This window comes from Rhyacophila brunnea, unplaced genomic scaffold, assembly GCF_057557595.1.
Source record: "Rhyacophila brunnea isolate RB1 unplaced genomic scaffold, BYU_Rbru_1.0 scaffold_20, whole genome shotgun sequence".
Taxonomy (NCBI): domain Eukaryota; kingdom Metazoa; phylum Arthropoda; class Insecta; order Trichoptera; family Rhyacophilidae; genus Rhyacophila; species Rhyacophila brunnea.
In genome coordinates, this window is record NW_028232860.1 from 17,498,172 (window position 1) to 17,522,954 (window position 24,783).

General features: G+C 33.4%; 2 protein-coding genes and 1 long non-coding RNA gene across 3 annotated transcripts in view; 2 read left to right on the plus strand and 1 right to left on the minus strand.

Annotated features, from left to right (window-relative positions):
• Positions 1–24,783, plus strand: part of mRpS5 (mitochondrial ribosomal protein S5) — a 344,261-nt gene that overhangs the window by 304,815 nt on the left and 14,663 nt on the right. The gene's annotated exons all lie outside the window — the stretch shown is intronic.
• LOC147071303 (serine/threonine-protein phosphatase 2A 56 kDa regulatory subunit gamma isoform-like) overlaps positions 1–24,783 on the minus strand; it is a 138,776-nt gene that overhangs the window by 93,413 nt on the left and 20,580 nt on the right. The window lies entirely within an intron of this gene.
• LOC147071304 (uncharacterized) lies at positions 10,794–12,518 on the plus strand. The gene is made up of 3 exons (XR_015070745.1): positions 10,794–10,894; positions 11,283–11,488; positions 11,913–12,518. It is a non-coding gene; the product is annotated as an uncharacterized LOC147071304 (long non-coding RNA).

The following is a 24,783-nucleotide window of genomic DNA, read 5'->3' on the forward strand; positions in this document are numbered from 1 at the left end:
TTTTGATTCAGGCATGCAATCTTGCAATTTGCACAATAATGCGTGTTTACACGTACATTTTTTGTTATGGCCGCGATAATACGTATTGTCAGCATTAAATCCACGTACGTGTAAACGGGGTATAACATATATAAAAACTAAAAACGTAGTTCGAGTAAAAGACAATCGCTGGGCAAATCTAGTATCGACTTCAACCCGCAGAGGATTGAGAGAGGTTGAGATGACAATGATGATGAACGCAAAACATTTTATGTACCTACATTATAATGCCAGAGATAATATTTTACCTGACGATTGAAATGTCTTTACAGTACCTCGGCAATACTATTTTGATTGAAAAATCAATAATACGTATGATTTTAGATTTAACGCGGAAACGATAAAATTTAATAAGCCGCACAGGAATACAATTATTTCTTACGATAATATCTTTGACTTTGAAAAGACCGTTTAAACCGGTCTGTCAGTTCACTTCAGCGTTGATTGCATAGACTATTTCAATCAGCGGTGCGCCACACTGTTGAAAGGGAGCCTCTCACATGAAAAATGTATTGACGGAAATGAGGTTTTGTTTATTTTATTTAAAATCAAGCGAACTAGAAAGGGTAACAGGACTGGTTATGTAAATAGCTACAAGATGCTCACTATTCTACAGGTGAAAAGTGATGCGAATAACTAACAAAAGTAATTGACCACCACCACAGAACAGATTAATAATTATAATTCAGATAGGCTATACCCCAATACTATACGTTTTTAAGCAGGGTTTTGAATGTGTGAGTGTCCTACGAAAATTAAACACACATTATAAACGTGCAATAATGTGTATATTGCAACCTTCAAATACACCAATATTAAATGAGCGCCAGTGCATAAACCAAGAGCAGTTGCCAGAACGAAGGACAACCTTAGAATGACGTATTCTTGACACGTGGTTAAGTTTATCTCATATTCGTCCACATTCGAGATCGAATCGGTATTTCAGTTCCTATTAATTCTGCCTTCCTTGGCCAACACATTACCATTCCGTCACGTCTTGTCACGTTGAGATAGAAATAGTGAAACACTTCCTGTTCTACATATTATGTGCGTGTGTGGTACAATTTCGACACCCCCAAGTTAAAGTGAACAAAACGTAAACCGGGATCAATACGGAAAAAATCTATAAATATCCCTGTTGAAGGCACGGGATAACCAGTTGACTATTTTTCCCAAGAACGGGTTCATTTTGTCAAAACTGCAATCGGAGACAGTAAAAACACGTGATATGGTTAAATTATTTTTTCAACGTAAAAAACCTGCCTAATCAAATGGTTTGCGATGAATGAGTTTCATCAAATGAAGCTAATTTACCAGATAACTAACTATGGTGGACAAAACTTCCAATTTTCAATTCTTCGTGTTACTAAAGATACGGCCACTACTTGCGTGCCAATGTCTAGACTCCAGAGACTGTTGTAAATTAATAGTAGACATTTTTTTCTGTTTATACGTCAATAACTCGTGTTAATTATTTAATAAGTGACATGCCATGTCACTTGGGACTCCAAAGGATATTCAGTAAATAATAAATCTAACGGCGATTGGATAAACAGCATTCAGTATTTTTTTTAATATTTTGTGTTGTGTACTTGTGTGAGTTGAGAGTAAATTAAGAATGTTAAGTTACCGTTTAAAAAAAAGGATTTTTTTTTCGGTTAGGTACATGTTCAAACACGCGCGTTAACGTATCCTTACACCCTACTTCAGTTTTAGTTTGTCAATTTATGGCTACGGCCGTATGTTGTAGCTTCACCACTGGGGAATGCCAAAAGGAATGGAGTATTTAAAAAAACACTACCTTATTCTTAGGTCAATAATTATTATAAAGCAATCATTATTCGTAGGATGTTTATCACAATTGAATGGTCAAAGATATAGTTTATAATTAGTATCTTTAGAATTATCTTCAAATGTGTTAATCTTGCCCATTTTTTGAATAATAAAATGCCTAATTTGTGTCAAATTTGGGATCACAGAGATTATCAATATACTTTTTTATCGTAAATATTTCACTATAATAATGTCGACATAAAGTATACTGATGGTTTTATAAATGCGTTTAAAAATTAATAAATGTAAAAAATCTTAACACCACTGCACATTTATGTACTGAAATATGACTATATTTTAAAACATTAGAGCGAGAGGTTTAAAAGAATACTATTTTATGTAATAAAAATACTTTATGCAGTCATCAAATGTTTAAAATAAATATAAAGAATAATATGGCTTCAAAATTATATAAATAGATTATATACAACGTTTAGGGAATGTCCAGGATTATGCTTTGATAAAGCAATAAAAGCTCCATTTTGACCTACGCCGAGCATGTCCCCCTTAACTATTTTAATGAATCGTGGAGAAAAAATATTTTCATAGCAAAATATACAACAGCTTTCCCTTTTCATTGCATAGTGTGTGAGAACATTATTTCATGTTTCAAATTTATTTATTTTCAAGAAAATACAACACCACACATTATCAGAAAATTCTTGTTGAGAGATTGGTCGCACTCTATCGCAGGATAGCAATGGATTAGGAGCCATCGTTGGAATCGTCACCGAGGCCGGCTGTGGACAATATTGACACATAATATAATAATTTATGATAAAATCCGAATGTGACAACATTTAATATTAATTGTATTAAGTTGAAGCTCATAAAAATATTATCAAAGAAACAACTCTCATTTGTTACGATGATGCATTTGGGATATATTTAATTTAATTTGGTACGGTGATGGCAAACAGTTATAACTGCTGTTTACACAATTTAACAGGAGAGCAAAAACAAAGCTTTGAAATCACTCTGACAAGTTAAGTTTATAAGATATTTTGAAGTATTTTATATAAGTACAACGTTTTTAAATTATTGTCTGTTGAATTATTATACGAGGGTGGGTCAATAATTCCTTAGAAAAAAGCATTAAAACAGTTTTTATTTTTGTATTTTTTTTTTATTTCTCAGCATAATCTCCTTGGAGCTCAATACACTTGGTTAGACGTTTCTCATTTTTTTTAAACTGTCAGAAAAATAAGTTTTCGGAAGGTCCTCAAAATAAGCATTTGTCCGATCGATGACTTCTTCATTTGAAAAAAAACGTTGTCCACTTAGCCATTTTTTTAAGTTTGGGAAAAGGAAAAAGTCACTGGGGGCTAAATCTGGCGAATACGGTGGGTGGTCGACCAATTCGAACTTCAATTCTTCAATTTTAGCCATTAATCGTAAACATGTGTGAACACGGGCATTGTCCTGATGAAAGAGAATTTTTTTCCTGTTTAAATGAGGCCGTTTTTCTTCAATTTTGTTTTTTAGCTGGTCCAATAAAGATGCATAATAATCCCCTGTTATTGTTTTTCCTTTTTCCAAATAGTCAACGAAAATAATTTCACGTGCATCCCAAAATACAGTAGCCATAACCTTACCAGCTGATTTTACGGTTTTCGCCTTCTTTGGACATGGTTTGCCTTCGCAATCCACTGCTTTGACTGTTCTTTCATCTCGGGAGTATAGTGGTGTATCCATGTTTCATCTACAGTCGCAAAGCGATGAAAAAATTCATCCGGATTGCGTTGCATGAGCGACAACAGGGCTTTAGAGGCCACCGCCCTATTGCGTTTATTGTCGACTGTGAGCAAACGCGGCACCCATCTTGCAGAAATATTTTTCATGCCCAATTTGTCATGTAAAATAGAAATGACGCTACCTTTTGAGATCCCTGTAACCTCAATTATCTCACTCAACTTTAATCTTCGGTCACTTAACACCATATCGTGGATTTTATTGATCATTTCTGGTGTAGTCACCTCTACAGGACGTCCTGAGCGTGGTTCATCCTATGTTGATGTACGACCACGTTTAAATTCATTTAACCAGTTATAAATAGTTGCAAGTGAAGGAGCAGATATGCCGTGAACTAAATCCAACTCATTTTTTATTTCCTTTGCTGTTAACCCTTTTATATTAAAATGTTTAATAACAGCTCTAAGCTCAATTTTCTCCATTTTCCATTTTTCCATTTTCCACAAGCAAATTTTTTTTTTAAATGTACGAGAAACACACAACAACCCGACCAATCTGATTGAAACTTCGCAGCATACTGAATCGGTAGTGCCGCTGCATGAAAACAAACCGCTTACAGTACTAGTTGCGCCACCTGTCGGCTTTTCTAAGGACTTATTGACCCACCCTCGTACTCAAACTTGTACTTGATATGAAGTAAATAAAAAACAAACAAACAAACAAATATAGAATACTGAAATGTCATTTTGATTTCCATAGTAACGCACTTATATATTAATAATATAGTTGCTAGGACCACCCTTAGCAACCAATAATAGTCTTTTACTTTTTACGGATTTTTCTGAAATAATTTTCCATACAAAACAGAATTAACTGAAAACGAATTCAATTCTGCTTAAAGATGGCTAAAAGTATTAAAAGAATGCATTGGCATCGTGTCTGATATATTCTAAAAATTTCAAATGTCTAGCTAGTCGGGAAGTAAGATAAAAATCGTTTGCAAGATTTGTACTGGACAAACAAGAATACGAGCTAATAAAAACGTTGTAATAAGCAGAATTAGCATCTCAACACAAAACTTCAATCAATTCTTTTAAACAGATTGAAGTTGTATTGTTATCTTGCATTTTACGCAGATATATGATATGCCAAAAAAACTATTATCATATTTGGTCAGATGCAGCTATCTTTTAACATTACTTTGTGACCAATAAAGCTGCAGCTCTAATATTTTGCCACATCAAAGAATGCACAATTAGGAACATATTATTAAGGAAGAAAACTTTAAAGGTGAAAAACTGCAGTTATAACATAACCGTCTGCCACCACAGTACCGCTATGCATTATTGGTTTTCATTCAGTTGTGAGATCATAATATGTATGTTTAATTTATTTTGAGACCGATATTGTACATTCAATTAGCAATAAAGACTCTTAATTAAGTATAGTATGTTTTGACGTTTCGACAACAGTGGAGGCTGATTTCGATGCCCCCTACAATACTTATATAAGTTAAATGTTAAATCAATCAAGTTTTAGTAAAAAAAAAAAATAATGGTATTCAAGCTATTTTAGTTAGTTTTATTACATTTGAGTTTGATATCATCATCATCAGCCGGGGTCAATCCACTGCTGGATGAAGGCCTCCCCAAGCTTTCTCCAACTCTCTCGGTCCTGTGTCGTTCGCTGCCACGTATTTCCGCCGAACTTTACCAGTTCGTCAATCCAGCGGCTTTTAGGGCGACCCTGTGGCCGTTTCGTACCCCTTCGGTACCATTGAATGACGGCATTTGTCCAGCGGCCGTCCTTTCGGCGAACAATATGCCCCGCCCATCTCCATTTCAGCTGTTTGGCAACGTCTATTACATCGCGTACTCTTGTCTGCTTCCTAACCCATTCGTTTCTCTTACGGTCCTTTCGCGTGATGCCCAACATGCACCTCTCCATGCCTCGCTGTGTGACTCTTAGCCTTTGGACATCTCTCGTGTTGAGGGTCCACGTCTCGCAGCCATACGTGAGCACGGGTAGCACACATTGGTTGAACACCCTACGCTTAAGACATAATGGTAGGTCACTCTTGAAGATACTATTCAGACGTCCGAAAGCACTCCATCCCAGCTTTGTTCTTCGAGCAATTTCATCGTGCATGCTTCCGTATATGGACACCTGCTGTCCGAGATAGACGTAGCTGCTGACTTGCTCGAGTTGGGTGCCAGAAATACAGATAATCGCAGGGTCCGAAAAACAGTTCCTCATCACTTTTGTCTTTAGACCGACCGTTTGACTGACATCCGCGAGTTCTTGCATTCTACCTTGGAGGTCTTTTGGGTCTTGTAAGATGTGATTTTGATATACCAGCCACCTATGCGCAATTTAATATATGCTATAAGCCACCGCGGATTATTAAAAGTACGGTAATGGACTTTTTTCACACACTGAAAAATATGCACCTGTTAAAATTGAAACTCTCGGAAGAAACGAGTGCCTCCTGTTCTAAAAGGAAAACAGCAACACCTACGGTTTAATCTACTCGCAAATTTAGTTGTGCATTCCCTGGTTTCCACAGGTACTAGGAATAAACATCAGAGTACAGGATCGTTCGAAAATTATATGCTGAGTACATTTTTTACTTCAATTGAGTAGCTCTTACTGTCATGTCATTTCAGTAATAAATAGCCTGCTATTAGCTATTGCGAGTGGCAAATAAGTAGGCGCGCATCCGCCCCACTACGGATTTAGAAAACAGAAAGGAAGGCGACTGTTTCGGGTTGACTCGCTGGCAATGTTTCGGAATTCCGAACTATTTTAGGACGGCCACAATAAACGCCGCCTTGGCGCTGCGGCATACCAGCCAGTCGCCCGATCTGTCCGTAATGAGAACGAACGACCACTGCCCGCGAAATTGAGAAGAACATTGAAAACGAAAACACTGCAAGACAGGCATATCCAACGCGTCGATCGGGGGATGGATTGTGGTCGATCGTACAATAGGCACACAGGAATTGTCGTGGAAATATTATAAAAAGCGTGTACGAACTCAGTTGTAATATTATATATAAACCAGTGGCGTGCGTTGATCTTTGCTAGTTGGGATGTTGTTGAGAAAACTGTACGTACAATATCTACACAGGATTTTGTGACTAATAGAATCTTGGTAGGAGCTGATGAAGTAATAATATGGTTTATAGTTTTGCAGTGTGTTAGCTCTGATGTAATTTCAAAAAAAGAATAACGAAATATTAATAGTAGGGATAATATATTATTTATAAGTGAAAATTACCACATGATTCGGCAATAAATGCCCGCATAAATAGTATACATACTTTATCGCTCATTTCTGGGGATGCTCAACTTCTATAGCATATAAACCGCACGCCACTGATATAAAACCCATCTTCGGAACGGTTGACTATAACTGAAGTAGAAAATTCGAAAATTCGTATTATACTAATATTACCAATGCATGCATATGGGCCGCAACAGAACGGAGATTGCATTCACAAAATTCTGTTTTTATGAGGAATGTAATATCTAGAAACTAACAAGTAAAAACGATTTAATTTTACTAACGTGATCACAAGTTTATTGATTGTTTCGAGTTTATTTAAACGGGTTGATTGATTGTCACGAAAACCAACGCTATTCCATTTGTTATGGATGCGTTTGTTTACCAACACAATATGATAATTAATTCGATTGTACTCCGAGATGATGTCCCGGCCCACGTACTTCTATCCGACGAGGGCCGGCCGTGTCTCTTCGCGGCGCAAGAATGTCCCGTCCGCGCGATTTGCAATGGCGAGTGTTATTTCAGTCGAGGCGCTTTGGCATCTGTCCTACTGGCGCACAATAATACCCGAACGTCAAAACATCATCGCGCCGACGTAACACAACAATATAATTAATACGTGGGCATTTTCGCCAAAGTTTGTACATTGCGTTTTTGGCATGTCCCATGACTTTGATTGATTTTTTCATAGTTATTATATTATAAAATGTTGGAAAGTTATGTACTTTTAACATGCAAATTTATTAATTTACTCTATTCAATCAGTTAAATACAACTATCTGACCTGTATATATTTTTAATTGATTATTTAGATCGAAAGGTAGTGCGTTTTTACCATGTCCCACCCATAAATTCAAATAAACAAAGTCTGATTTCGTCATTAATTTTGAGTGTGTAAAATTAAATTCGTAGTGTTTTCAACAGCTTACATTATATATTTTTGGAAAATATATAGTTTTTTCGTAAATTTGTACCAATATTGAAAAAAAATCACGTTTAAAGTGTGTCCCAGGATATTTGAAAAAGTGGAACTCCACATTCCGTTACCACGATTTTAGCATGAAGGCGAAAAATTTTCACTATAAATATGTTTTTTTTTAATGTAGCAACATTTTTGTATAACACTGATCGCCATGTACACTTTAAATTGTTGGTGTGTGTCGGTATCGCTATCGGAACAGGTTGCTTTCTGGGTTGGTCATTTAAGAAGTTCCACTACTGTTACCACGATTTATAAGGTAAGAAAACACATATTTCTATTTCACATACTACACATATGGAGCTTATCTTTCATACTACAGATATAATAAAACATATCGCAGGTTTAACAATAAAACTAAGCTAAATTTTGGCTTCAAACACTTCTGAAACAGAATCCGTTACTTCCACTCCGAAACTATATTGGTGGTAACGTATATGTGGAATGTAAAAGTAACGAAATGGCATGCATAAAGTTGGGTTTACAGTGTGTGTTTAGTTCTTCATAGATTATAAAAAAAATTATTTTGTCTGTTCGTATGAAAAACAAAAATATTTTCATTAAAAAATATAAAAAATAACCTGACTATAATATAATAATATAATAAAGATTAAAAAAGTATGTGATATGTCTGAATACGCAAAAATAGCGCACATAAAAGTATGGAGATAAAAAAAAACAACAGAAGGAAAAGAAAAAACACCAGACTGAAATAATTGCGAGACAGGCACTGGCTCTGTCATACTCTTTCTGTTATACGCCACCAAAATTTTAAAACTTCTCCATACATTTTAGGCATAGAAATTTATAAAAATGTATGAAAAAGTATTTTTTTGTCACGTTTAACAGAAATGTGTACTCGATTAGATTTAATACCTAGAACTGTAGGTATTCACGAAATGTCAGAAAAGTACGTCTTGATTACAATCAACCTGTATAGCTACATTTTATGTTGATGAATACAATTAAATTTCAAGACAACATAAAGTCGAACTTGGTTATTACGAGGAAGATGGGACCGACTGAATTTGCTTGTTATAAGCGTTACTCGTTATATCAGAGAATAGGTATTTTTAAATGAGCATGTCACATTACACAAAAAGCCGAAAATAAAAAATTTGGAAACCATCGTAAAAATCCCCGAAACGAGCATGGCATTCATAAACTACAAAAGAAGTTGTTTATTGTAATTAACGCTGGTAGGTACCTACGGACTTCACAAACCTTGGATTTTTCAACCATATGCGTGGATACTTTTTTATTATTGTCGGTGAAACACCAATAAGGTAGGTACTTAGACACTTTACTAGTGTCATAAACGTAATCCGACCCCGGCGGCATCCTGTCCAATCGGATTTTATTGCTTAGGGTCGAAATGTTTTAAAACGGTCGACACATTAACAGTATTTTAGCTCGGTATATCCGATAAGTTGCTCGTTATAACAGTGAAAGAATTAAATGTATGGCGAAAATCATAAACCAATTGTCAACAAATGTTTCGTTATTACATCCGAGATCTCGCTATGTCAGAGATCGTAATAACCGAGTTTGACTATAATTATTTTCGTAAAAGTTATATACTCCGTGCCGCGCTAGGAACTCGCGTCTGAATCCCTTGCTGATTTTTTTTTTCATATATTGTTAATTTGCTTAAAAATATTTTTTATCTGAGTTACAAATAATATAAATGCCAAATAAAGTTATGGTAATGTATAGTGTGTCAAAATTATTACCTACCTTATTTTACAAGTATTGTGAAATTTATTATAAAATATGTCTATTTTAGTGATTAAGTTTGATTTGTTTTGTTATTTTGACGCACGTTGAATATTTATCTGTCTATCAAAAAATTCAAATAAATTTCATAAAACAAAAATTTGTTTTTATGGTAACATGTAACTTAAGCTTTACAAATTACACTCCGTTACCATTTCGTTCCATTCCGAAAATGTCCCCAAAAAAGTTGAACGTTAACTATTTTTCATTTGATTATTAAATAACGAAACTTATTTATTTTTCCAATAAAATTTAGTAAAAGTGATTATTGTCTTTAAAAAAATAGCAGAACGAACATTGATTGGTTTTTTCAAATACTAAAGGAAAAATGCTCTGCCATTATAGACATAGGGTAACGGAGGGGAACGAAATGTGCCCAAGAATTAAAATTCAATAATATTTTTTGACTATTTGTAGTTTTATTTTGAAGTGTATGGTTTTTTTAATCTAATAGAGCTCTTTTAAGTGATAAAAAGTGTTTCATTCATGTTTTAAAAGCTAAGTTTCGTAGTCACGGAACGGAAACTTATTATGCCCAATTTCATAATAAAAATGATATAAATATTGTATTAATCAATATTTTGCTGAAAAATTGCTATCACCAATTCAGCAATAGAACAAGGAATCTGCTAGCTATATAAAAATGGTTAATTTGAGTGAAAAAATAATATTACCCAAATTTCAAACATGTACAAACTTTGGCGAAAATGCCCACGTACACGTATGACCGCTACGCTATAATTTTATTGCGCCAATTGCGTAATAATTATATTAAGGGCACACATGCTTACCTAGAGTTTCTGTTTTTTCATTTAAAGTTGAACTATGACATTGAATACTAGGTATGATTTTTAAAGTGAAAGTGATATTATGTTACATCTCTTTTACGCATGCTAATATGATTAAAAAGTTTTTCTTTCTCTTTCTGTCACATTCGAATTTGATTACCAAAGTTTAAACATTTACTATGCGTATTAGCTGACGTGCTTCGTCGTTTACAAATTATAACATGAATTCAAAAAATATATGTATTTATAATATTAAATATATTTTATAATGTACACAGATTTTTTTAACAACTATATTATATATACTTTTATTTATTTGTCGCATATTCAAAATGTTCTTGCTATATTAAAATCTTTTTTTTAGCCGGCCAAGTAAATCCGTATTTTTGGCCATAGACTAATAGAAAAAACTCTCTGCTGTCAGATTATGTTGATAGCAAATTGCAAGATACCTAACGTAGGATTTGTGTTTTATATCAGGAATAAGAAACACTATCTGTAAGTACAATATTATGTTATTTATTACTGTAGTAGTATTCTGTGTGTTTTGCATATATTATTCAAGTGTTAATTTATTGTTTTCTTAGTCTACACATACTTTCAATGTTTCATAATTCCGACTACTTTTTTTGAGGTTAGTTGCGTGGTTAGTTTGGAGGTTATTGCGAGAATGCCTGTGATTTCATATTTATTTGTTTGATATAATCTAAGGCGTTCTAGTTGTTATTAAACATGTTACCTACCTGATTACTTTATTTTAGTTAATCAATCTTTTTTGATGCTTTGTATTATCACTAATCCGTTTTAATTACCATTCTTCAAACAGTCGCACACTATAAAAGATTAAAAATCACACTATTAACAGTTCATATTATGTTTTTTGCAGATGGAGAAAATGTCTACCGAGATCTTTGCTTGTCGACGGTTTCATATGAATAAGATGGAATGAAATAAATCTTTTAATTAATAATGAAATAAATCCGACTTTCGGCGTAGGATTCGAACATGGCGTGATTCATATAATATTATTTATGACGTAGACCATCAAGCATATATACCCATTTTATAGATTTAATAGTACAATTACAAAAGGTAAATATAAAGTGACTAATGTTTGTAACCTATAGCTATATCTATCTCGCATACATATTTAAAAAATAAAACAATTTTATAATTACATTTTTGCACTAAATTTATTATCGATAATGATATAAAAGTTGCTAAATTAATTCATAATATTATAAAATATAATATAATTTTGCATATCAGTTACTTGTATCATATCAGGTATGTCATTTGGTAGAGCTTACTCTCCAAGTCTTTTCTTTTTCATCCTCAATATCACTTTGATATTAGAAACATTGTCTTTCTAACACCATTTCAAAGACTTTAAGTTTTCTAGATGCTGTATATTAATTCTTCTCTTCGGCTATATTTGCATCTTAGTTGCAGCATATGGATACAATGCGGCGCCTCCAAGAATCTCTGTCACTCTAGTTTTTTTGCATCGTTCCAGGTCATACTAGCAGCCCGTAACTCCGCCAGATATGCTATATAGATAGTATTTAGCGGCCATCCAGGACGCCGGAATCCGGTTGGCTTGAAGAACAGGCAAACCAGATTGGGATTCTCTTCAGGCACTCGCAGCACGTGGCCGGGCCAGGTACAAAGTTGCGTATTCACTCTCAACGTGATGCGAGGCTATTTGGTGCGTTCTTTTATCTCCCGTTACTTCTAAAATTACCGCACACCCAGTATCCGTCGTAAACATCTGTTCTCGAAGCTCAGTATACGGTTGCTCGGAGCCTTTGTAAGGTGCCATGACATAAAAACTAGTAAGATATTTAAAATAGCTGCTAGAATGAATACATTGTTGAAAGGAAATGAAAACTGATAATATGATATATCAATTAATTTGTCCATCTGAAGTTGTAGATATCAGTTAATAATTATGTGTTATACCAGTAATTAAATGCTGACTTCAAATGAAAATTGACAATTAAATATTGAAATAATATATTACCAGTTTTGATTTTTTTAAGTACTATACTATATCCATGGTTCATATTACAATGTCATAGTAAAACTTAGAAGAATAAAATATGTCGTAAGACGAAATCAATCTTGGGGTTTTAATATAAGTTAAATAAATAGTACACAGCTAATTTGTTATTACTTTGAATACATGCCATGTCTTTACATCAATAAAAAACAGAAAAACAATTTAATAATGTATAAATATTTATATAAGACTTAACAACGTCTAGTTAGACATCTAGTTAGACACGATGACCTCCATTTAATTTCCTCTTATTTTAAAATTCACCAAGATATATCCTAATAAGTAGGTAAGTATATTACATTTGTACATATAATAAGTAAATCAAGTACTTAACATAAATAATTATACTGTAAAATTAAATTACAATTGAAGCAGTATATATGGACCCCACAGAGTAATTAACAATATAATAATTTATATAATTATATCGGGTATATACTATATTGACACATTTTAATGAAGTCTATTTTTCTTGGTACCTACGTTCAATGATAAATGTTGTTTTATATTGTAACATAAACAATGGTAATATGCATTGATCTTTCTGATTTTTAAACTGTGATATCTATTTTATATATCTATTGATTTCTATGTGTATTATTGATACATTATTTATTTCAAATACAATAATTTCAAAACTAACAGTAAATAATATATAGAAAGCGTCATGTTGTTTAGTTGGAAAATCTACTAGGAAATTCCATCCAATCCAAATTCAATTTTTACCAGGTGGGTACTTGTAGGTCAGTTATTTTTGGAATAAAATGAATCCCTTAAAAAATATGAAATAAGAATAGAATGATAAATATTTGTGAAAATTTACCAAATCAACATGTTTAACGTGAATATTTTCACACTAAAATAATAAATATTGTTAAGAAAATATACACAAACAGTTCATTCAGAAGTTATGACGTTTAAAAGATCCCGCGAGTTAACTCGTGCGTGGCACTGATCAGTTATGAGGTGATATCAGTTATAATCATTTATGAGGAATGGTTATAAGCCATTGGCACAACCAATTTGGTTTTTGACCTTGAGAACAAAATGTACTTTTTACACGGAACCAAAACTCACGGCTGCAGAGACGAATGCTTATACAAAATATGGCACAGTGGAATCGCCAGCAAGATCTGCAGGTATCATTATTTAGATGTAAGTATACATATTATTTTGAATTTCATAAAATTACACTCGTTCTGGGTGTCTCGTAACAGTAAACTATATTAGTAAATTAGATATATCTTGATGAACTATAAAATAGTGATGTAATATAGACTTGTTGAAAATATATTAAGCATAATAAAATTTAAAATAAAAATTTAGAAATTCAGCCTTTCTGGTTCTCTAATATTCATAGATCTACTGGTTCTGGGATCTACTATTTCTGGCAGTAGACAATTCATATAAAAGTGATATATCTTTTTTTCAATCTTTTCAATCCAAAATGTCTCGTCTTTTTTGATTAATTCTATTTTAACAGGAAAATTATGTCCCGTCCAAACTCCAAATAAACAGACATCTTTCTTAGTAATATGAAGCTGCCCCTGAATCTGGAAGTACCAATCGTGATTTTTATCTATTACCATATTTCTGTCTTTATCTACTTTCCAAAATTTAATTTTTTTCTGTACAATAGCTTCATCTGCACTTATTCCAGCAGCTGAGAAAGGACATTTTATTTCAATAATTGTATCATCATCGCTGATGCCATCTGGCGTTGCACCGATAAAATCATACACATCATCGATAAACAATCCACATCTCTCAATCTTAATCCGTTCTTGTACACTAAGCTGTTGTAAAGCTATTGATTCATTTTCTTTACCATATTTTACCGCTTTCACGTTGGCTAATGATTGGCTATATAATAAACGTTTTACCAAAGGCCCAAATTTTGTATTTTCTCGCCGCTTACACACCTTACCAAAAACAGAGGCAGTAAGAAGGTTTCGTCGCCTTTCTAGCCATTCTGCACATTCAGATTGTAATACGGTGCGTCTTTCTATATCCCTCCTCTCATAGTTTGTCAGTTTGAGTTTTTTCAAAAAAGTTTCTTTTAACAATTGATATTGATTTTTGTCCATATCAGGTTTTTGGCAACTCTCTCCATAATCTGGATTAGATAAAGGAACAGTATGTATTGGTTTTCGCCAAGATTTTCCTATTTTTTTTTTATTTATTTTCAACCTTCTTGATTCTAAGCGATTTATGAAGGCTTTTGGGCTATTTTTATAAACTTGTTTTTGAATTGTGCAATGTAACTTATTTGTATTAAATGCGATTACCGCCGCTGCACATCGTCCCATGTACGATTGTCTTTGAGAGTAGTTAATTCTCTTGCCGCCTACAAATTTTGCAATCATGTTATTAAAAGATTCTGAAATATTAGTAGAAAAATTATAAATTAAACTTTTTGAATTTAGCACCAAACGAGAATTATATATCATTAATTGAGAAAATAGACTGCATTCTTTTAATGCTGGTACATAATTTACATCAAGCATGTCCTCTGTATTTGGTTCATTTGTACAAAAATATGGTAGACAAGAAGTATGGTCTCCAAAAACATGGTGCGGTCCATTAAATAAATCTTTTTTCAGAGCGATAACCTTTTCTTCGAAAGTACTATCTTGTAGTTTTCTATACTTGATTGCACCTATGACGGCTTTCCGCAGACGTCTTTTTCTTGACGCAATGATTTTTCTTACATTCAAGGGATATCTTGTGTCTTTGGTTAATGCCTCTATTTTGCCACAATAATTTCTAATTAAATGGTTTTTACATTCAACTTTCTCGACAGTTACATTCGGATAAGGGTGACAATCAAGAATTTTTTTGTATGTGCTGGAATCTCCATCAGCAATCAATTTTGAATAAATCAATCCATGTGTATTAATAGATTCTTTAAAGCCTTCTAATATTGCTGTAGATTCCATTCCACCTGACGGACCGGTATAATTTAAAAAGCATTTATGTTGTTGAGCAGGGATATTTTTATTTTTAGCTTTGGCGCACAAATCGCAATATTTATTTTTCACTGACATGTACAAAATCTTTCCGGTTCTTTGACCAATGATCGTGGCAGCGCCAGATGCTGCGGAATAATTGCATCTGTATGAACGTTTCGACCAACAGCCGTCTGCAACAACTGATATCATGGGAATACCAGAAGAATCGACGTCACCATTTTCGATTGCAAGTTGTCGCTCTTCTTTCGCAGCGTTTTCCATACTCTTATTTTTGGTTTCTTCAAACCACTCGTACACCTTCTGTTGACTCTTTCTGTATGTTCTTGCTGTAATCGATGGTACGTCAATTGCTGAACACATTTCTTCCAGATTTGAAAATCCACTGCCGATACTGATTATACTGGATACAAATGCGTCACACAGATTCATTTTGTTTTTGTTCATTTCAGTGGTATATAATTTTAATTTTTTACCACAAAGTTTACATTGAATAAAAAATGTACTACTAAAGTTATCCCGATTTTCCCCAAAAATTTCTAAATGTGATAAATTACAATTAAATGGAGAATCATGGTGGCTAATTAATTGAAGTTGTTGGAAAAAATATGAAAAGTCTATAATTCTACGGCCTTCTACACGGAATTTAGGGCTTGAATCTTCAATTTCATTTTCTATAATAAATTCTTCGTGTTCGTGTTCAAATGTGGGATGAAATTCTGGTTCAGGTAGTATGCTTTGAGGATTTCCATGCTCAGGCATAGTCTTCGGCAATATATCAATACTATAATACATTCAAAAATATTAGTTTAGTAGATAGTTAACAGAAAACAAAATGTATAGCTGCTATTAATTATTGTACCAGATTATAATTTTTGTCACAGACACACTAATTTCGAATAAGACATGGCACAAACATAATATAAAAATAATATAAGTACAAATGATCATTATACTTAATTGTGTGTATTAATAAGTAATACGCAAAACTTCCTTTTGCAAGATAAATAAATATTGTGAACCAAAATTTTCTGTGAAATGTGGTTTTTTCAACTATGTATAATTATGTCAAATTATAAAATAATAATTTCAAACCTTTGTGTTTTTAATGTATTAATATTTCCATCTTTTCTCCTACGTCTTTTTTTGGAACTTCCAGCCATCGGATAGTGAGTTCGTGGCATTTTTTGTAAGTACAATCGATATAAATAATTGTGATAATATTGTTAGGTACCTATGTCAAAAACCGAGGATGAAAATTTCGCATTCCCGCTGAAATAAATGACGTTCATAGTATTGCCAGGCTAAACTTTCGAAATTAAAGTTAGTTTTTAAAAAAAAAATTACATTGGAAAATATTATGTAAGTACAGGCATCCATTATTATGTTATTTGATGAAAGTATTCTTTAAAATCATCTGTATTATTATAATCTCGCAAATTCATAATTTAGTAAAAGTTAAATTTTCTGTAATATAAACATCAGTAGGTACCTAACCTATGTTGATTCATAATTTTGGCTAAGTAAAAAATATAGATATTTTTACTTCGCGATGTGTTTGGGGTGTTCTAAATTATGTAAGTATGTTTAATAACAAATGTGAAATTCGTAAAACCTCATAAGTATTATTTATTAAATAAAAATAGTAAAACTAATAGTAGATACAAATGGTGAAAAACTTCATTCTCTTATTTACTAAAATATCAATTCAATAATATTTTAGTAGATATGGCAATACTGGACGACCCGATATATGTCACTGAAATAAAATAAAATCTATCACAATTTATAAAATACATACCTACTACAATCATAATTATTTTGAATGTAGAGGGAGATAGTTATAGAAAGGGACAGAAAACTGATTGCTATGTTGCAATATTAGGCAAAATAGATTGCAACAGTGTTAAAAATTATAATGTATGATTTAGTATGACATAACGTAGAATTGACGCAAATACAAATTTCTTCAGATTTTTTTTTGTTTTGTCCTCAAATGTCAAAATATGTTTTCCTTTTGAATAATATGTTCGAATTTGTGTTTGTTTCGCCTATTTTTGTGTTCAATTTGTAGCATTCACTTTTATAAACATATTTTTGTACAATACTTGTGTGTTGGCGTATTTTTTTGGTCATATAAAGTTAAAATAATACCAGCTAAAGATTCCATACATCATACACCAATTCGCAGGTGGGTCTGGCGGATATCAAGATGGTCGAATATTTCGTGGAAACAGTTGTTTTAAAAAGGTCTCTATTTAGTATTATAAATTTATAACTAACAAGATATTTCATCATTTATTCAATGATTAATGATAAACCTTCTGATACGTAGCTTTATATTATTTCGTATGTCTATAATTGTAGCATATTTAAATAACAAAATGTCCACTCGCTTCCATTAGATTTAGAACCAATAGAAACTGCAAATATTATAATTATACTGAATATATTTTACTACATTATGTTTTATAACATTACAACTATCTATAATAAATCGTTTGAGATAATAATTAAGGGAAAAATTTGTCATCATCACAGCCTATTAATGTCACAAAAATATGGCTTCGTTCTCAATTATCACGTTTCACGGTTTCAAAGAATATTATTTTACGTCATAAAAATACTTTATGTAGTTATCAAATGTTTTACATAAATATTTGACGATGAATAAGCTTCATAATGATATAAATAGTTTTTCTACAAATCTTACGTACTATTCAGGCTTAACCTCTGAAAATACCAGAAAATAGCTGACATGGAACACCTTCCCCCTTAATGAAAAGTCCCAACAGATCATGGCCCACGTAATGTCATCTCAATATGGCGAGGGATGAAAATACCAATCAATGTTGTTTGCTATTGTCAATACCGATTTGTTTATATTATAATATGGAGAACATATTATAAATTGTACGTATTACATTTCGCCGTTGCAAACTAACCATGAGCCGTCTTACCTGAAAGAGATGGCTGTATAGCATTGAGATAAAAAAAAATAACGCGTGGAGCATTGCAGACAGTACCAATGTTAGAAGATTTAATAAGAACATTAATTTGATATTAATATGTACGACTTGATACTTATGGGCACCTACCAGAACTTTATATACTTAAATATATATACGATATGATTGTATTTCTAATTTATTTACTTACATATTTTCTTTTGTCTTTCTCTTGTTTTCCAGTGGTTTTCATTAGGTACGTCTTTTATTTAAACACGAACTTGATCTCAATTTTAGTTGGTTATTGGTTTCCGATACAACATCTCACGGTGAACTGTGCCTTTCTACAAGGCATGCTCGCTTTTCACTCTCTTGACTCTCATAATATATCTTGAGACATTTTTTGGCTGCTATCATGAGGAATGGTTTCCAATCCTGGCATCCTAAAGAATTTGAATTTATATGCACTTGTAAATTACCTACGTGGTCGCAGCCATGACTTATTCTGGGACAGAACCGTTTCCTATGCAAGTATGTATTTTTATTTAACTTTGTTTGATTAGAAACAGCTTTTTTTTCAATTTAAATCTCATGTTGTGTACGTCCTGAATTCTAGTTTGTTATGTCCACAATGTTTTGTTAAATAAATAAAATAAAATAAGGCCAACCGCATACGTACAATTTTCCGTACACGTATTGTCATGGCTTGGAAAGGAGCATTGTGACTGGCGAGCGACTAAGGTTCTGAGAGGTGGAAACACGCGGCAGTCATACGAATAGATACGATCATGGAAGAGGCTGTTAATCCTTAGTCGAAGACCGACGCATCCATAATAAACAGGGAGTAAGGTATGACGCTACTTTTTGTAACGCCATGAACTCCCTTAATCAAATTTTATGAAAGCCATGAACGCCCTGAACCCAACCCGAGAACGGCATAAAAAATAATATGAACAAGGGTCGATGTTTTTTGGGTGAGAAAGTTCTCGCCGCAAGACCTAAAAAGAGTAATACGTACATTGGCGATAATAGCGAATTGTAAAGAAGCGAAAATGGGTTAGTGATAGTAAAATTATATAGCAAGAATAAAAGACTTTCTTTAGTCTGTAATCTAACATACATATATGTAAGTATTTTATTTATATTACATAATAATAATGCACTTACGTTAATCAAGCAATTTACCAATTACGCGAGAAAATAGGTACGAAGCAAATTATGAAATCTGATCAGTATAAACTACACCGCCGTTTCCCAAACGTAACACAGCAGCGACACAGTTAAAACACACATAAATAACTGTTAAATTGATATAAACAATGACAATGGCCATGAAGCGCACGTACTGCACATACTCAACTGCAATTATATATGTACCGATATGTTATACTGCAACGTCATAAGGTTTATCCAGAAAATATAATAATAATGGAAAGTGGATTGTCTTCTAGGTGATACTGTAACACGTTTGAAATCTTGACCATTTCCGACCTGAATAAGATCATCATATGGGCCTACACAGAGTGAAGGCTTGTATTAAAAGATTTTTATTTTTACGAGAAATGGATGTTAGCCACTTGCTCAACCTATTAGGTCCATACTCTTAACTCCAAACAGAAATTGAAAAATAATGTGTATCACAACGAACCTGGGACCCACGATATTATAAACCGACGCTTAAGCCGCTCGCCCATCGAATCTTGAGTGTGGAGAAATATAAAATAAACAAAAGAAAGATGTTATTTTCAATATTTGAGGAGGCTAGGCTCGCTTTGTGTTCTTTGCGTTAACCTGATCGTCATAAAGTAATAAGCCCGGATTCAAAACCTTGGTCCATGGCGACTGGCTTTAACATTTATATCTTAATAGTCTTCCGTGGGATTTTGAACAGATGTTTGTCTAATTTCATTCATTCACGAAATCCTCAAACTATCGAAAAATTGAGACGTGCCATTCTCACAACCAAGCAGCAAATTATAACGAATTAGATTATTATACAGTCGAACTTGGTTATTACGAGGAAGATGGGACCGACTGAATTTGCTCGCTATAAGCTTTACTCGTTATATAAGAGAGTAGGTATTTTTAAATGAGCGGTCACATAACACAAAATGTCGCAATTCAAACAAAAATACACAATTAGAATAGAGGCTTTCATAAACTACAAATGAAATTGTTTATTGTAATGAACGCTGGTATAGTAGGTGCCTACTTACTTCACATACTTTGGATTTTTTTTCAACCATATGCGTGGATACTTCTTCAATATTGTCGGCGAAAACACCAATTAGGTAGGTACTTAGACACTTAACTAATGTCATAAACGTAATCCGAACCCGGCGGCATCATGTCCGGGTTGATTTTTTTATTGCATAGGGTCGAAATGTTTTTAAATGATCCACACATAAAGTTTTAAGATTTTTTTTTACTATATTTTAGCTCGGTATATCCGATAAAAAGCTCGTTATAAAAGAGAAAATCGTAAAATAAAATGTCAACGAATGTTTCCTCGTTACATCCGAGATCTCGCTATATCCATGATCGTAATAACCGAGCTCGACTGTATAATATATATTATTTTTTTCTGAATAAGTTTATATTGTATGTAGGTGTGATCCGCAGATACGCAGTGTTTTTTTTACGACCTATACAATAGGAAACACTGCACTACATTATAATGTCAAAGTCAATACAACGGAACGGAAGAAAATTGTGCAGTATGTATGGCTATTATTTATATCAGCAGGCATCATAATATATTATGATAATAATGTGGAGATGTCATACCACCCCACCACTGATAATAATATAATATGTGTAAGACGTCACAGAATGCAATGCCGCAAGGTTGCTACTCCGCGGGATCGAATGACATTGGTAGATGATGAGACGAACATTGCTGGAGTAAATATAAAACTGCAATAGCGTTGCAATTACAGGGTAGGCGGGCGCTCACACAAGGGAGGGTTTACGGGTCCGGAGAAACGGAAAAATACAAATTATTTAGGTAAATGGAATGTTCTTTTTCTTTTTCGTCAGGACCTCATCGCTGAGGATCGTGACCCGGATGATTTGCCGTCGAACAGCCTTATCAACGGACTGGCCTCGCTCCTCTCGATATTCTACGATACGCAAGACCTGTGTGCGGTAGGGGAGAGTGGGTTGGATGTGACAATTTTATTAAAAGTAGAAAATCAATATGCCCTTAATTATTCGAAATAATTACATGATTATTACACTAATACCTTACACAATTTAACAAAATAATTTTATTTAAGTTATCATCAACTGGTGCGTTGCCCATCAGGTGGCCATTGGATATAATTAAAAGGTCCGCATACATATTGGTTGCATGTCGACCCCATAATGGGGTGGTATGGGACAGCTATGTAGGAGGTATGGGACATACCTACTATGACATTTAAACTGAATTAATTAAGTTCACCAAAACGATCAAATCTTATTTCAAACGCATATATTTCTTTGATTCTTTGTGTTCCACCATGTTTTTGAGGTGGTGGCAACACAAAAACCACATTACTCGGTGCTACCAAAGAATGATCTTCCTGAATTGGAAAAACAAAATCTTCTAAGCCAAACCTCTTTCTCAGAAAGTCGACAGTTAAAAAATCCTTGTTTCGTGATATTTCCTCAGTCTGACCTACATAATGAATAATTTTCTTTTTGTCTTCAAATTTCTTGGTATGGGATATGTCTCAAACCCTGCATACACATTAAATATTAAATGAAAAAAGTCACAGGTTTAAATAATCCGCTTATAGGTTATGTAAACAAAATCTGTAAATATATGAGCCATCATCATAATTTTCAATAAAATTTATAAAATAAGTTTACCTTTATTCAGCAGTCTCCCAGAAGGATAAATAATTCAATAAGAGTAATGTTTATTTCGGCAATACTTACAAAACGTCTACTATAACTGAATTTTACACCATGCGGACAACAACGACATCTTTTGACAAACGTAAGAAGTTATCAAAGGCACCAAATTCAAATTATAGGTACCGTCCCTATTCCTCCTGAGTCCCATACCTCCCCACTCTCCCCTACTTATAAATTGGTACAACTATCGGAGCATCCAATGTTTGCTTTAATACTCCGATGCGGCATGTCTAAAAGTCAAGGCGGATGACACAAACAGACACTAACGATCCTAATAATTATGACCTAATTAGGACCAGCTCGCAATGAAGTGAACGCCCTTAGGCCAGGTGTTTATCGCTAGACTCAAAGTGCGGAGCGTCTGGATATGGAAATATTGGTACGTGACAAAATGTGATGACTGTGATGAGTAAACTTGTAAATCAGTGGCATCTGCTAGATATTGTCAATTGTAAAAAATCAATTCTGATGGTAGGTACATAAAATTGTAGTCATATTCACTTGATTGTTTCCATTATAGACTAGTTTTTAAATACACGTAAATAAATCACAATTTCCGTTACGAGGTGGAACATACGGAGTTGCTAATCGTTCGCTCAATACCTCGATCCAAATCTGCACATTGATTATAATGAATGTGAAGTGGACTGCGCCCATCCAGTGGAGTTTCAACCCTCGAATCACTGATCAGAAGCGCAAAGCGTCGGCCTCCACTGCAAGGGCATGTTTACTTGACACATGACTAGTTTTATAATGAGATTATCTCTATGCGTAACAAAATCATAAGAACATGTACATGCGGACAAAATCGGGAAAGATTCAGGAATTTCACTTCCTGGAGGTTTGGTAATACGAGGTTTCCTCTTATTAAGGGTGATCTGAATATAAAGATAATTCATTCTACACAATATCTCGCTCCTTTTGGTGAACCATAAAGGTGTAAAAAACGCGCAAGACAATAAAACTCCTACAACCTCAGAGTAATAATATAAAGAGAGTGGGCATTGTTCGGCTAAATGAAGCCGTGTTTCTTGCATATAACGCACATTAGAACCTCAATTTAATTATTATTAACTTAACTATGAAGCGTTATATAGGTACCATCATGAGTTAATTCTATTAAATTAACTAAAAAATAATTACCACTAAGTAACTTTATATTTAACACAAAAACAATAAATTTCAGCAATAGGCGTTCGCAGTTTTTGAATGAATCCTGAATGAAGTCATTCGAACCAATATTTACCGGCGACGTGTACAAAAAATATTTAATTCCTCCGTAGAAATTCTATCTTACTCTAACCCTAACGCATAGATAATATAAGCGTGGTGAATGCTTTCTCACTCACACTTATAGTTCGTTTGTGTTTATTAGGGTTTCCCTAGAACACAATATGTACCTAATATTTTATTTTATAAGAGTTTCGGTTTTTTTTTTTATAATTTACGGAAAGGGTTAGGGACAAAATAGGTTTAATGGCCTACTGATTTCAGATGGCAATTTTATTTGAATAATAACATCCAGCAGATACGATGTTCCATTTTGGCGCCATTGAATTAATACAGTCGGGATAAACCGAATACAAATAAAATATACCTTTTGACTTCGGGATCTGTTTCTCTGTTCAGTTGTTGTTCACACTACGCTACATCTTCCGGATTCTTAAAAAAAATCGCTACAAAACAAATAATGCCGTCTGAAAATGTATAATTAAACGGTATCATTCCGAGCCGTCTTTCAACGAGTATATTGTGCTAATAACATTACATAGGTACTTAAAAGTTACATCACCTGTCAGCTACCATTCTAGCTACAGTTCTGAAGGTTACAGCAAAATGAATAAACACACAAAGATACTTAACAAATAGGTACTACTGATGAAAATTGCATTTTTAAAACAAACATCAATAGTTTCCATAAACACATCAATCAGTGATTTACAAACATTTCACTACGTATTGCAAAAAAAAAATCTTTCAGTGCCTTAAAAATGTATCCTACTTATGATTTTGAGTATAGTCTGGGCGCCAGAAGTGACTTGGTGTTGTCGATGGACAAAGGTATTTTGATTGATTCTGACGCAGTTTTTTCGCGCTGATTGCGAATTTGCCAGGTGACAAAAAGACGCCATATTGGTAAAATGGCGACAAAATACGGTTATTTAATAATATTTCAACAACCGTTATCCCTACAGAAATTTCATTCGGAGGCGAAATAAAGATCGTTCAATTCTACACTAAATGTGTATTTTACATAATTTTTGGTAGGACTTAAATAGTTGTACCACAATTTGAGAAATTAATGTTAGCATTAGCTAGCAGTTTTCTTGTTTTTTCGACATGTACTAAAATAAAGCAAACAATTCCATTTGATTCTTTGTGTCAACAGCCTGTTTCAATAAACTGCTGAATGCAGACCTTTTCAAGTTCAATTGCCACGAAATTCCATCGAACCTTAATATTTCGTAAATCCAGCGTCCTCCATCCCCCGCTCAGGCAATAATG